At 44.8% G+C, this 13,016-nt stretch overlaps 1 non-coding gene across 1 annotated transcript; it reads left to right on the plus strand.

Moving 5' to 3' along the window:
• Nucleotides 1-4,868: 4,868 nt before the first annotated feature.
• Nucleotides 4,869-4,940, plus strand: Trnaa-agc (transfer RNA alanine (anticodon AGC)). Its single transcript has one exon. It is a non-coding gene; the product is annotated as a tRNA-Ala (tRNA).
• The last annotated feature ends 8,076 nt before the right edge of the window (nt 4,941-13,016 follow it).

Here is a 13,016-nt window from a genome sequence, read left to right on the forward strand (position 1 = left end):
CCCGCCGGTTATCGAACCAGGGATCCCGCGTTCGGGAAGCGAGAACGCGGCCGCGAGACCACAATATTCTTAGACCAAAGGTCACAAAGCACAAATTTCGGATAAAAATAATGACTTTTACTTCACCTGTATTTATTTTTGCAACGCGACTTCGACGATAATATGCTTTATCATCACGTACTTTCGTTCCATTAAATAGAGAACCGTCATTAGTCGTATGTCCCTCCTGATGTTGAAGCGGTTTCTTTCTTTTTTTTTCTTTTTTTTTTTCGTTTTGTTTATGTCATCAACACTTCGAAGACTGGTATGACACAGCTTTCCACGCCAGCCAATCCCATGCCAGTCTCTTAATATCTACGTAACTAGTGTAGGCCTATCCTGCGTTTGCCTCAGCGTTTGTGCAAGTGTTTTAGAACTTCAACACCCCACATCTGCTTGAGGCTACTTACAGTACCGAACTCAAACCTAGATTGTCTATGTAATTTATGCCTCTCACATTTTCCTTGTTAGCACATTAACTATACCTTGATGCCTCAGAATGTGTTACATAAGCTTATTCTTTCTTTTAGCCAGGTTGTGCCCTAAACCTGCACCCTTCACGATTCTATTCAATACCTCCTCATTAGTTACCCGATCTACCCATCTAATCATCAGCATATCCCTGTAGCACCATATTCCAAACTCTGCTAATTGTCTTGTATGTAGGTTTTAGCATCGCTGGTTCACTTCCTTGTAAATCATATAAAACTTATTAGCTTCTAAATCAATCGTACATAATATTGTACGTCATAGTATAGGTATAAGAATATAACTATTTTCATCTACACGTATTAAAATTTGTATATATTTCACTAGTGTGGCAGAAGTAGAGACATTTCACATATGTCTTTCTGAAGTAAAATTTTGTCTCGAGCCGGTCAGGTTCTCGAAGAAATTATTGTTTTTGCTGATAATTTCAGAATTGTTGGATGGTCAATAAAAGAATACTTACCTTTTCCAACTAATTTTAAACCTATAACATAGACAAAAGCTACAATATTTTCACGTACGTGGAAGCAATCTACTTATAGGTTTGCTGCATGGAGCTGAAGGTTTAGACGACATTCTCTTGGGACAGTACTAAGTGGAAATAATTAACCACTGGAAAGTATCGTAATTCCGACACGTTCTCGGTAAATTTCTAGTCGTACGATTTCTGAATAGATTATTTCATCAGGGGACACTATTGATAGAACTTATACGTCCCTTTAATTCAAATGATAAATTGTGCGTCTCCAGTTCTTAGCCTACATTTAGCGGTCAGGCGCAGTTTCAGCAGAAATCGAATGAAATGGAAAATCATTCCTTCGTATTTGTGTGCTTTCCGTATGCACAGCAGTAGCACCTGTTCCTGAAAGTGAAATCAGCAATTTCGTCAAACGCATGTTCTCTTTTTCTTTTCTGTATACTGAGAGGGGACATTCGCATACTGTATACGGAACATTTTCCTTGGCTGGTTCTGATATTTACCCGCTTATGCTGAATTCAGCTTAATTGATTTGTAAATTTGATAGTCAAGAGTTTGCCTTTTCGATGTCTATATTGCGCAAGAATGGGCGGAAGGTAAATCGGCGGTGACCTAGTCGAAGCAATCACCCCGGAATTCACCTTAATCAGTTTGGGCACTCGGATGACAATTTATTGCAAGGGTGTGGACAACAGTTGGGCTCAGGCTGCAGCTGTTTACAACATAAAGGGTTTAACCGTTGAGCCGTCTAGCTTGGGATCAATAATACAAATGTCATGGAGAAACAAATAAAATACTGACGAGAAAACAGTACTATTTGCAGGCAAACAAATTCGAAAAAGTATTTACCGTAACAAGTTCAGATGTTCAGATGCGTGTGAATTCCTAAGAGACCAAACTGCTCAGGTCATCAGTCCCCAGCGTTTCCACGTGTGCCAGGGCTGTAGGCAGGTACCTGTAATTTCGTATGCTTTTTTCTCGGGGTAATATTGAAATTGTATCAGTAGTCCCTCGTGAGGTAATGTACCAACGCTGGCTGCTTCACTGAAAACCTGTGTTGATAAGCAATTTCTGTTTCTGTTCCTGCAGGTGTTACCTCCTGAAATTAGTCCCCTTATTTAACATTCACCCTGTATAAGGGGAATAAAAGCAGATCGAGAATCGAAATTTGTGTTACTTTAGCGATGGAAGTGGCTGATTCGTTTTATTAATGCCCAGCGAGCTAATGTAACGTATTACATTAGAAAGTTGTATAAGGGTTAGGATAGTCAACGCACACGCACCTTCAGTAATCTTACTAAGGTTCAAAGCGCCAATTGACGTCCTTCTGTGGTTGGGATCTAAAATTTGGGTTGTTTTGAAAATCCGCCTAATGCTAATATTTCTTTTAATATTTTTACTCGGGTGTCATTTTCTGTGGATTAAATTTTATTTCTGTAAAGTACAATGTAAATTTTATAATTATATCTACTGTATGTCCAAAGACCATAACACGTGCGTTTTGTTTGGTTTGTTTCGATTGCTCACTTGAAAATTAAATTACCAGTGAAACTGCGTTATTGTGTACGGGCTTTTGTGCTCTTTTTTGCAGTTTTTTTGTAGCATGTCTTCTGCAAAGTAGTCATAAAGAAAATTCACTGTGCCTTTTTGAAGTACTGTTTCGTGCCTAGTGGTACGCATGTTACTGTATGTAACATTTTCCGTCCTGTTGACTATCTTTGGTCGATATCTCTCTCTAATACTGTTGATTACTTTGTTTCGACGCTGATATTTATATATTTGTACGCTTTATGAAAGACAACTTCAGAAGTGCACAAATAGTTTTCTTTATCTACATCTACATGATTACTGTGCAATTCACATTTGAGTGCCTGACAGAGGCTTCATCGAACCAACTTCAATCTATTTCTCTATCGTTCCACTCTTGAACGGCGCGTGGGGAAAACGACCATTTCAGTTTTTCTGTACGAGCCCTGGTTTCTATTATTTTATCATGGTGATCAGTTGTACTTGTGTGTGTGGGCACCAACAGAATATTTTCGCAATTGGAAAGAACGCATAGGTAATATTGTGAGTAAAGCAAGCCAAAGATTGCGATTGGTTGGCACAGCACTGAGTACACCACGCTTGTCTTCTGGAGTACTACTATGCGATGTGTGATACGCATCAGATGGGACTGACGGAGGACATCGAAATGCACAAAGAAGGGCGGCTCATTTTGTACTACCTCAAAATTGGGGGAGAGTGTGCCACGGATTTGATACACGAATTGAGGAAGTGGTCATTAAAACAAAGGGTTTTTTCGTTGCGGCAGGACGAACTTCCTCTTCCAATTGAGAAAATATTCTGTTGACATCCACTTGCATAGGAACAGATGACTATCATCATAAAATAAGAGAAATCAGAGCTGGCACAGAAGACTTTAAGCGTTCATTTTCTCCCACGCGCTGTTCGAGAATGGAACGGTAGAAAGACAGCTTGAATGTGGTACGATGAACCCTCTGCCAGGAAGTTAATAGTGAACTAGAGAGTAATGATATAGATGTAGACAATTCTTCGTGCATTTCTGAAGCACTACTTGATCAAGTGTAAACAACAATGTGGAAACAGTGCACTCAACAGCAATAGAAAGAGACATCGACGAGAGGTAGGCAACTGGACGGAAAATGTTAAGCATTGTAATAAACTTAACCACTAAGCACGAAATAGTACTTCAGAAATGAACAAAGAATTTTCTTTATGACTACCTTGCAGAAGACATGATGTCAAAAATGACAAAAAAGAGCACAGTAGCCCATACACAGAAACGCAGTTTCACTAGTAATTTAATTTTCAAGTGAGCTATCGAAACAAACCAAAAAAATTAACATGTTACAGTTTTTTGGTCTACAATAGATAAACGGTCATAAACATTGTATTGTACTTTACAGAAACAAAATTCGACCCACAGAAGATGACATGTATGTGTTGAAAGATGTCTGGGCGAATAAAATGAAATAAACGGTGTTAACAGAAGGCAGAATTTCAAAACAACCCAAATGTAACTTCAAGTAAGGTACTGTTCTAGGCCAGGGAACACAGACGGGCCAACTGGATACGGCACCGAAATTCATAGTAGTGTTCCAGCAACACTGCAGCAGCTCGCGGGTGAGTTACAGCTTTAATTTAGACAGTAGGCGAAACACGCGTAGTCGGTAATTGGGCTCTGCTTTCGCAGCGGCCCACGCCAGCTGGTCTCGCCAATAACCGCACCGGGTCCGCCGGCGCCCGGTCGCTAATGCTGCAGACGTCTACTGCGGGACGTGACGCGGCACGGCGCGGCATGAGGTACGGCCCAGGCGAGGCGGCTAAATTAACAAACAGGCTGGGCGAGGACCGGCGTAACAGAGGACAACATGGCGCCGATGTCGCCGCTACTTGTTCGAAGCCTTGACAACCCGTATTGAAATAGTGTTCCTCTCAGTTCGCTGACTATACACGGAGAGTGAAATAAAGCAGCCAACAGCCCTCTGTAAGTCCTTTTGCAGACTGGAGGCGTAGAACCATCGTCGTAATAATCCTAGCATTCTAATGGGCTGTTTCGTATATGGATCTAAAGTTGTAAATTTCTCAAAGGAAGTTATTTCCTTGCGTAGTCTGTTCTTTTATTTTGAAATAAACACTTTACTTCATGGTTTATGTATGCAGACTGAAGTGAGCATTGAAAATTTGTACCAAGGCCGGGATTCGAACCGGTATTTCCTGCTCACTACGCTACGCTTACACAACTGCACGGACTACCCTAGCTCGCCTCGATCCAAATTCCCATTCACCTCTCAGTGTGACAAGGTAGGTGTGGCAGGATAGCGTGCAAAGCCACTGTGCAAGGGTGATGTAGTGGTTAACACATCTGCCTAGCGAGCAGAAGACCCAGGTTCGAACCCTGGCCTTGGTAGAAATTTTCATTAGTCACATCAGTCTGTTAATATACATCATAGATGTTTGAGACTTGAAAAGGTCTCTGGAACCATATAGTTTCATATACTTTAGTTCATGATCTAGTAACTAGACCGTTTCGCCACCTTGGGCGTTATCAATCCATATCACGACAAAAACTACACTCCTGGAAATTGAAATAAGAACACCGTGAATTCATTGTCCCAGGAAGGGGAAACTTTATTGACACATTCCTGGGGTCAGATACATCACATGATCACACTGACAGAACCACAGGCACATAGACACAGGCAACAGAGCATGCACAATGTCGGCACTAGTACAGTGTATATCCACCTTTCGCAGCAATGCAGGCTGCTATTCTCCCATGGAGACGATCGTAGAGATGCTGGATGTAGTCCTGTGGAACGGCTTGCCATGCCATTTCCACCTGGCCCCTCAGTTGGACCAGCGTTCGTGCTGGACGTGCAGACCGCGTGAGACGACGCTTCATCCAGTCCCAAACATGCTCGATGGGGGACAGATCCGGAGATCTTGCTGGCCAGGGTAGTTGACGTACACCTTCTAGAGCACGTTGGGTGGCACGGGATACATGTGGACGTGCATTGTCCTGTTGGAACAGCAAGTTCCCTTGCCGGTCTAGGAATGGTAGAACGATGGGTTCGATGACGGTTTGGATGTACCGTGCACTATTCAGTGTCCCCTCGATGATCACCAGTGGTGTACGGCCAGTGTAGGAGATCGCTCCCCACACCATGATGCCGGGTGTTGGCCCTGTGTGCCTCGTTCGTATGCAGTCCTGATTGTGGCGCTCACCTGCACGGCGCCAAACAAGCATACGACCATCATTGGCACCATGGCAGAAGCGACTCTCATCGCTGAAGACGACACGTCTCCATTCGTCCCTCCATTCACGCCTGTCGCGACACCACTGGAGGCGGGCTGCACGATGTTGGGGCGTGAGCGGAAGACGGCCTAACGGTGTGCGGGACCGTAGCCCAGCTTCATGGAGACGGTTGCGAATGGTCCTCGCCGATACCCCAGGAGCAACAGTGTCCCTAATTTGCTGGGAAGTGGCGGTGCGGTCCCCTACGGCACTGCGTAGGATCGTATGGTCTTGGCGTGCATCCGTGCGTCGCTGCGGTCCGGTCCCAGGTCGACGGGCACGTGCACCTTCCGCCGACCACTGGCGACAACATCGATGTACTGTGGAGACCTCACGCCCCACGTGTTGAGCAATTCGGCGGTACGTCCACCCGGCCTCCCGCATGCCCACTATACGCCCTCGCTCAAAGTCCGTCAACTGCACATACGGTTCACGTCCACGCTGTCGCGGCATGCTACCAGTGTTAAAGACTGCGATGGAGCTCCGTATGCCACGGCAAACTGGCTGACACTGACGGCGGCGGTGCACAAATGCTGCGCAGCTAGCGCCATTCGACGGCCAACACCGCGGTTCCTGGTGTGTCCGCTGTGCCGTGCGTGTGATCATTGCTTGTACAGCCCTCTCGCAGTGTCCGGAGCAAGTATGGTGGGTCTGACACACCGGTGTCAATGTGTTCTTTTTTCCATTTCCATGAGTGTATTATTCATACATCATGGTATATTCCATACATCAGTCTGGGGAAAAAGAAATTCTTCTTTTTTCCTGTTGCGTTATTTCAGTTTCTTAGAAAGCGGTGGGCTGACAGCAGATAAAACGACCCATCTTCCAAACATTACACATATTTCATAGAAGTTTTAAATTAAACAACAGATGAAAATAACTGACATAAAAAGACTTGGCGGACTGTTCTTATGTCTTTAAAATGTTTTTGGATGGTTTAATATTACAGTTCAAATAAATCTCTTACGATAATGTTAATTCTGCCTTGTTCTAATGGAGATACTGGTGGTGCATGGAAATCACATGTTCGTGATGGAGGTGTCTGATGACGTGAATGACTGTGGGGCCCTGTGGAACCGCAAGCAGTAATAGAGTGGAAGGCAGGGAGGAAAATGGAACGGTGGAGTCCTGGGGGGCGTTGTGACTTCGGCTTGAAAGAGGGGTAGGTATTTCTCGTGACTGGTTTCGTAGATGGGTAGTGAGTGTTGATTGAAGATCCGGCAAGAGACGATGGATAAAGCATGAAGATGAGTGGAATGTGGGATACAGTTGTAGTGAAGAAGTATGATTCCTTGGTTCGCGATTAGTATGTGGGAGTCTTGATGCCAGAACTGAGTTTTGTGAATAATTTATTGGGTCCGAAGATGCTCCAAGAAGCGAAGAAGTTTGGGAGTTGGATGAGTTGGTATAGGTTGCTAGTTTTAAATGGTAGGCGGATGCAGAAAGGGAGACAGGGTACTTGTTGGAGTTACCCCTTTCATTACTAATCTTTTTCTTTGAGCGGAAGACATTATCCATAGTTATTTTAATTAACTTTGTAATCGTAAATAACCATATGAAAGAAATATGTATGCCAATGTTCATTTTCTAGTGCGGGGAGGGATGGGACATACAGGGATATTCATGAATTCCTGTAGGACTTCAAGACTACAATACGTCCAGAAAACAGACCCTCATCGATGGATGGGTCATCTCTCCAAGTTCTTGTATAACATTACAGGTGCTGAGTCTGGGAAAACGTCAATAGGTGCGTGCAGCTGATGGGCACGGATTGTCTGCGAACCCCGACAGCACCCCACTTCGGGTATCTGACCATTCGGTTGCCTGTTTGCAGGTGCGACAATATCGACTGGAACGGGTCAGAGGGTTAAAAATGAAGCTTCAAGTTGGAGGAAACTGTAGTTCTGAGAACTCTGTAAACCATTAGCAGGCTTCCCTTCAGCAGTGGGACAATGCTACGTAGGAATAACATGCAGAAAATTCCCGTCAATTCTCTAATAACATATAGTGGGACACGTACAGTGCGCTCACAAAAATAGGAAAATACCAAAACACAACACATTATCACGCCTATTACGGTTTAGGAAAACAGTTGGCATTCAAAACAGCTTCGTCTCGGAATGGATAAATTCAAGTCCTGTATGGTTTTCTAGGTAATCTTATATTACCATGCTTCCAGCAAAAAAGTGAGAAGATAGGGTAACGCTGATGGAGATCGATAGCGATCCAGTAATATTGAGGTCTGGCTGCTGTGATGGACGGGGGTGACTCTCCCCAGAGGTGAAAAATCCAACCCTGGAGGATGCGAGCTGTGTCCATGGAATATCACGATACGGCTTCTCAAAACATCTCCAAACCGACGCCATGTTTCACTCTCGGCAGCAGGAAACGTGTATCATAGGCTTGGTACGGTTTACAGCAGGCTTGAACTCTGACGCAAGCTGGTAACAGTGTGAAGCAAGACTCATACGAACGATGTCGCAGCTACGTGTATCCGAATATGGGCAAATTGTTGGTGCACACATGGAGGGTCCCGTAACTAACATAGCCGAAGTATTACCTATTTGAAGTGGCACCGTATCGAAGGTTAATACCGCATCCGGGGAAAACGGAGAAACATCATCAACTAAATCACAACGTGAACGAAAGTGTGTGTTGAGTAATCGTGACATACGGTCACTGAAGAGGAATGTGCCGAAAAATAACTACGGCAGCAAAAGTCACTGCAGAACTGAATGTCGCGAACCTCGACAACACCAAAAGAACCCGATGGGCTCCGTATAAGATGGGAACATCAGAACGAACTGGAATTGCAGAACCTGCCATCAGTTACGCAAGCTCCCAACCAGAAAATAGTGGGGCCGAACCCATGAAACCTTTCTCCTCCGTTGGTCCACAGCCCAGGTTATGGGTTCGGCCCAACGTTTTGCTGGTCGATGGATCTGCATCGCTGATGTGCTCTTTTGCAGTTCCAGTCCGCCCTATCGTTCTCAGCTTACGGTGGGCGCCGTCCGTGTTGTTTTGGTGCAGACAGGTTCGCGAGTGCGACATTCAATTCTGCAGTGACTTTTGCAGCTGTCGTCCTCTTGTTTTTCGGTACACTCCTCTTCAGCGACCGTCTGTCCCGATTACTCAACACACATGTTAGACCGCATTGTGGTTTAGCGAATGATGTTCTTCCGTTTCCCCTATATGCGGTATTAACGTTCGATACGTTGCCTCTTGATACACCCAACACTTCGTCTATCTTGGCTAGGGAATCACCCACAGTAAGAGCACCTACAGTTTATCCACGTTCGAATCCACGTAGTTTTGACATAGTACACTCAGAGTGTGGTGATGAAACTAGACAAACAATCAACAAAGTCGTATTAATGAGATTTATTAGAAAAAGAACATTACAATAATTAACTTTTGCAATCACACATATGTGTCGCCAGCAAGGAACGACATACGAAATAAGCAGTCTTCTTCGGTACAAACAATTCCAAGTCTGTGCTACATAGAGTGTACAAGCAAAGTGAATAGCGTTGACGCTGCTATACAAGTGCCTTATCTTGAAGCTGCTGTTGAACGGGACAACCATGCAGGACTCATCGCGTTAGTTCCCTCCAGCACTAATTGAGACATTAGTCGAGTCCATGACACGTCGTGTTCTGGCACTTCTGAGTGTTTGCGTGGGCCCTTTTCTGGTTCAAATGGCTCTGAGCACTATGGGACTCAACATCTGAGGTCATCAGTCGCCTAGAACTTAGAACTACTTAAACCTAACTAACCTAAGGACAACACACACATCCATGCCCGAGGCAGGATTCGAACGTGCGACCGTAGCAGTCACGTGGTTCCGGACTGAAGTTCCTAGAAACTCACGGCCATCGCGGCCGGCTAAAGATGGATTACGGTGGAAGCGTGACGCGCAGCGGTTTAGACGTAGCTACCGAGTTTAATGCAGTGGAAAAGAGGCGAATGCGCTGTGGACGGATAAAATGGGTCGAGTCTCATCTCTGTTACGTGCGAACGACGCCGTTTTGTACAAAGCAACGGCGACTCATTATGTCTGCGTGCTACTTTTTGTATAATATCTGTGTAACGCGAGCCGGCAAGAGTGCTGAAATTAGTACCGCTCATTAACACAAGAGGCACACACGCAAAGTGCGCGTAAAGCTGTCTGGGAGCTCGCGACTGCGCATGCGCCGTCGCGTCTCCCAATTACCATTACGTAAGCTCGGGGATGCCCCTCGGAACGAGCATGGCGTCACGTGCGGCGGCGCTGTTACCCCGACCGGGCAGTAAAGAATACTTCTTGCGCTTTAAAATAATGCGCCAGAGCCGCGTTTTGTCTTCCGGCGGCCGCGATAAGCTCGCGGGTAATTTTCGTTTGTAAGCTACAGCTGGCTGCGCAGATAGCGCGGCTGTAACGGCGGTGGGAACACGCACGCGAGAAGTGGGCGCCGATTCCCGGCTTCCCCCGCCGTTATATCTGTCGGGCGGTGCGTGTACGCGAACACGCAAGTAGTTCTGCGTGCGTGGTGGGAATTCTGCCGGGGGTGAACGTCACGGAGACTGGATTTGTTGCCGTGTATCAGGATTACCTCGCAGCAGAAATGATGGCTATAGCTGACAATTAGATACACGTGGGTACTTGTTCCCGAAAGATGGGTGGCAGCGCTGATGCGCAAGATTATAGCTCGCATCGCTGACGTGGAGTTGCTGTGCACTCGTCGGACAGAATATGCGGAGTCCAAAAGAACTGTTTATGGTGTAGGCCTAAGAAAGATTCTGAAAGCAAAGGCAGTGAGTTACCCAAACTGTCCTTTCACGAAAAACAAGAGGACTTTGACTGAAGCTGGACGGGTAGAAGCCGACTCATTGGAAGATCAGCTGGGCTTTCCGGAGAAATTTAAGAACATGAGTGTAGGACGTTTATGACATTAAGCTGAATTGAAATTCTGTAGAAATACAGAGAGCGGAAGATTATCTACAACTCGTACAGGAACCAGACTGCAATTATAATAGTGAAACGCTGCGTGTATTGGTACTCCGTTTACGCTTTCTGTCGTCTGAAGTTGAGCAACAGTGATGTTTTTATACCGCCTTTCGTTAGTTTTCGCGGTTTTTTGCTATGTATATTGTACTGCAAAACTCTTTGATTTTTTATTGGTATCGATGTTTTAAGTTGTGATGTTTTGGGTGCAAGTCACAGGAGGTTTCAGCTAATTTTGTGCTTCTTTGCATTCTTGAAACTAATGTTGGATCGTGCCTCTCTGTTAGCTTCTTTCTGAATATATTACTATTACAGTGACTAAACAGCTTTTACTTTAGATTTTAGTTTGGCCGCGCCCAAAACCGTTGCTTTTACTCTGCTGTCCCGTTAGCTTCAGGGTTATTATTAAGAATTTCTACGAATCTGTATTCGATGTCTACATATTTCAGCGGTTTTTCAAACGTGTGTAATGTCTTTGAAATCACATTTGTGTAGCATCTTGGCGCTCGACACGACATCACGATCGAAGCCGGTGGTTGCTACCGAACACACTGGTTTATCCAAAACCAGACTGCATTGTTAAGACCCGAAGGACATGAAGGGAAGCAGTGGTAGAGACGGGAGTGAGACAGGGCTCCAGCTATTCCGCAAGAGGTTCAATCTGTTCAGTGAGCACCACGACTGAGAGTAGGTCGGTACTAAATGCTTAAGCAGCAAAACGGATGACACGATCACAAATTTATTAAAAGAAAATTAATTTTCATCTTACCGGTATTACGAGCGCAATATACAGGGTGATTCAAAAAGAATACCACAACTTTAAAAATGTGTATTTAATGAAAGAAACATAATATAACCTTCTGTTATACATCATTACAAAGACTATTTAAAAAGGTTTTTTTTTCACTCAAAAACAAGTTCAGAGATGTTCAATATGGCCCCCTCCAGACACTCGAGCAATATAAACCCGATACTCCAACTCGTTCCACACTCTCTGTAGCATATCAGGCGTAACAGTTTGGATAGCTGCTGTTATTTCTCGTTTCAAATCATCAATGGTGGCTGGGAGAGGTGGCCGAAACACCATATCCTTAACATACCCCCATAAGAAAAAATCGCAGGGGGTAAGATCAGGGCTTCTTGGAGGCCAGTGATGAAGTGCTCTGTCACGGGCTGCCTGGCGGCCGATCCATCGTCTCGGGTAGTTGACGTTCAGGTAGTTACGGACAGATAAGTGCCAATGTGGTGGCGCTCCATCCTGCTGAAATATGAATTGTTGTGCTTCTTGTTCGATCTGAGAGAACAGCCAATTCTCTAACATCTCCAGATACTGTAGTCCACCTTTGAAGAAAAAGGGACCAAAAACTTTATTGGCTGAAATGGTACAGAAAACGTTCACCTTAGGCGAGTCACGTTCATACTGAGTTGTTTCCCGCGGATTCGTTCGAAATGCGCGCTGAACAACTGTCGTCGATTCACTTCTGCCGTACTCAATAACACGAAAAGCTTTCTGTTGAGCGGTCGCCATCTTAGCATCAACTGACGCTGACGCCTAGTCAACAGCGCCTCAAGCGAACAAATGTACAACTAAATGAAACTTTATAGCTCCCTTAATTCGCCGACAGATAGTGCTTAGCTCTGCCTTTTGTCGTAGCAGAGTTTTAAATTCCTAAAGTTGTGGTATTCTTTTTGAATCACCCTGTATTTGGCAGTGTCAGACGATTTCAACGATAGGCCATTTTCAAGTGCTCTGGCTACTCGTACCCTAGTAATTTCACAGAAGCGTACAAAAGCAGTCTCGATTGACACCAGTTTCGGCTGTGACATCCTTACTTCTACGGATCTCGCTCCGTCCGCCACCACCAGCAGCCATAATGGCGGGGAAAATCCGAAGATGCTCCAAGGAAAGGACGAAATCAATTGCTAACGAATAAAAACGCCATCGAGACCGTTTTTCTTTGATTTTTAGCACTTTATACAGATAGCTTGTTTGCTCCAATTACAGAATGCTTTCTAAAAGACTATAGTAATTTTGCACGACCACTCTGTACCAAGACTTACGAGCCTTGTGAAATTACCAAGACACGAGTACGCATTTGAAAATGGGACGTTGCGGAAATCAGCAGTTTCTGCGAAGTAGATTGTGATCATAATGCGGCCAAAGTCGAATATGGAATGGAATGAAATTATATTTCTGTGTTGGC

Source organism: Schistocerca serialis, chromosome 12 (assembly GCF_023864345.2).
Source record: "Schistocerca serialis cubense isolate TAMUIC-IGC-003099 chromosome 12, iqSchSeri2.2, whole genome shotgun sequence".
Classification (NCBI taxonomy): domain Eukaryota; kingdom Metazoa; phylum Arthropoda; class Insecta; order Orthoptera; family Acrididae; genus Schistocerca; species Schistocerca serialis.